Genomic DNA, 2,481 nt, shown 5'->3' with positions numbered 1-2,481 from the left:
TCAGATTTGAACTCAGTTCCTCCTCGCTCCAGCACCACCTAGCTGCCCCAGGGTATCCTATTTTTAAAAAAATATTTTTGGAGAGCCAGTTATTAAACAGCACAACCCTACCTGAGAGTTTCAGTATCTGGACATTTTGGGGATGACACATGCCAAGATGCAAGCTTGTATTTCAGAGTGACATCTCCTCTTGGGAATTTCTGTAATTTCAAAACAGTTCTGCTTTCAGAACATCTCTCCTCATTTCCCATGTCATTGGTCCTGTTCAAGAAGGAAGGACGAACAACAATCATTTCCTGCCAGCTGTACTGCTTTTTAGGGCGACTGGGTGGCACGATGGTTAAGGTACCAAGGCCTGGGGTCAGCAAGACTAATCTTTGTTCAAATCTGGCCTCAGACATTTAATAGCTGTGTGACCCTGGGTAAGTCACTTAAACCTGTTTGCCTCAGTTTCTTCAACTGTAAAATGAGCTGGAGAAGGAAATGGCAAACCACTCTAGTATCTGTTTAAAAAAAAAAAAAAACAAAAAACCTGAAATGGGGTCATAAAGGGTTGGAGAATACAACTGAAAACAAATGAGCAAGTCCTGCTTTTAGATTTCTTGGGACCTCCCATCATGTTTTTCTTTTCCAGGAAACTCATCACTGGGAGATCTCGTTATCCTGCAAGATTGAACCTGCCTGGTACTCCTATCTCACCAATATACTGTGGCCCTGTGATTGCAGGGCAGAGCTCCAGGAGCTCTATTTAAGGATGGGTTCACCACAGTTTTTCTCCCTATTTTCCACCAGCTATGCTGTTTTAGGGCTTCTCTAAAACTCTCCAATATGGCCCTGTCAGAGTCCTTCTTTCCCCCCTCCCCTTTCAGCTTTCTTTTATGTGTTAGATTGCAAGCTCCTTGAGGGCAGTGACCGCCTTTGTTTCTATTTATATTTGTATCCCCAGAGCTGGGTGTGTGGCACATAGTAGGTGCTTAATAAATATTTATCAACTGATTTGACAAACAACAGTCTATTTGTCAGAGTTTTATCATTACCTCAGTGGGGGAAAGACTTTCAGATTGTCTCACATTTGTCTTTCTTTGTATTCCCAGGGTCTGGCATTTCATAAATGTTTTTAAAATTCATTTTCATTCATTCATTTAACTGGATCCTTGAAGATTTCATCACATTTGATTCCACTAATCTCCAAAGGAATCAGTACAGTCCCGATTGGAGCACCATGTCTGCCTCTGTGCTCAGAATCCCTTCCAACCAGATATTCACGGGCAAAATCAACTGTTAAATGTAGACAAAAACAGCTGATCTAGTACTTACCTCACAGGTTAAGTTCTTGTTGGATTTAAAGGAAGTAACACATTTGAAAGCACTTGGCAAACTTGGAATCGCTGTACACATCGTCAGTTATTAAGGGTCAGAGTGACATGAAGAGATAAGAGCTAACATTTCTATAGATAGGTCTTTAGGGTTTGCAATATTCCAGCTAAAGTCATAAATTTAGAGGGAAAAGACACCTAAGAAACCATCCAATCTTCTCATTTTACAGATGAAGAACCAAGGCCCAGAACAGTTAAATATTTTTGCCCAAGGTCACACAGATAATAAGTGACAGAATTAGAATGCAAACCCAGGTCCTCTGATTTCCAGTCCGGCATTGTGTACATTTTATTACTCTGCCTCTCAGGATGAGAACAGAGGAGGAAGCAATATCACAAGCCACACTTTGACCTTCAGAACATACATACAGAAAATAGTCAGTGGAGCCAAGGAGGCAGAGGGGAGACCGTGTGGCCAAAGTCAGGCTGGGATGTACACTCTGCCCTTGTAAGGAAGCTCAAGTAGACATTTCAGGTGTGGCTCTGACGATGAGGCAATATGACTCGGTGAACATAGAACTGGGTGCAGCTGCTCCCTGTGACACACGGCAATATCTGACCCACAGGGCATTATGAGCCACAACAAGTTAGTTCTGTAGGCGATTTGTACAAGCCTGCAAGCTTCAGAGAAGGAGCTAATCTACATGAGAAGTTTGCTCATTTGGAGTTCTCTGTACCAACATAATCGCAGTGCCAGTCCCCTACCTTTGAAGTAGACAGTTCAATGTCTTGTCACTAAGAAGTCATTTCAGAAGAAAAGAGGAATACAAAAATCAATCAATCATAGATTCTGAAAATTCTCCTTTTTACTTTAAAATTTAAAACATGGGGAAGATGAGGATAATAGGGGCTCGGGAGCACAATTTATCATGTGGTGACCCGGCAAACAGACAACCAATAAGCTCAGAGCTGAGGGTAGCATGCCAAACTTTGACGAATGTTACGCCTTGCCTGGAAGATTTTATTTTTTTAACTAGAAGCCAGTATGAAGATGGAAGAGAGTAAGAAAGCAAAACTTTGCCAGTAAGAATGAGTTCCTTTGAATACATGTTTGCTGCTGATTGGAAGTCCTTCACTTATTTCTAATTTTTAGGAATATGGTTAG

Source organism: Phascolarctos cinereus, unplaced genomic scaffold (assembly GCF_003287225.1).
Source record: "Phascolarctos cinereus isolate Bilbo 61053 unplaced genomic scaffold, phaCin_HiC Scaffold_1;HRSCAF=81, whole genome shotgun sequence".
NCBI lineage: Eukaryota > Metazoa > Chordata > Mammalia > Diprotodontia > Phascolarctidae > Phascolarctos > Phascolarctos cinereus.
Note: the sequence above shows the minus strand (reverse complement) of the source record.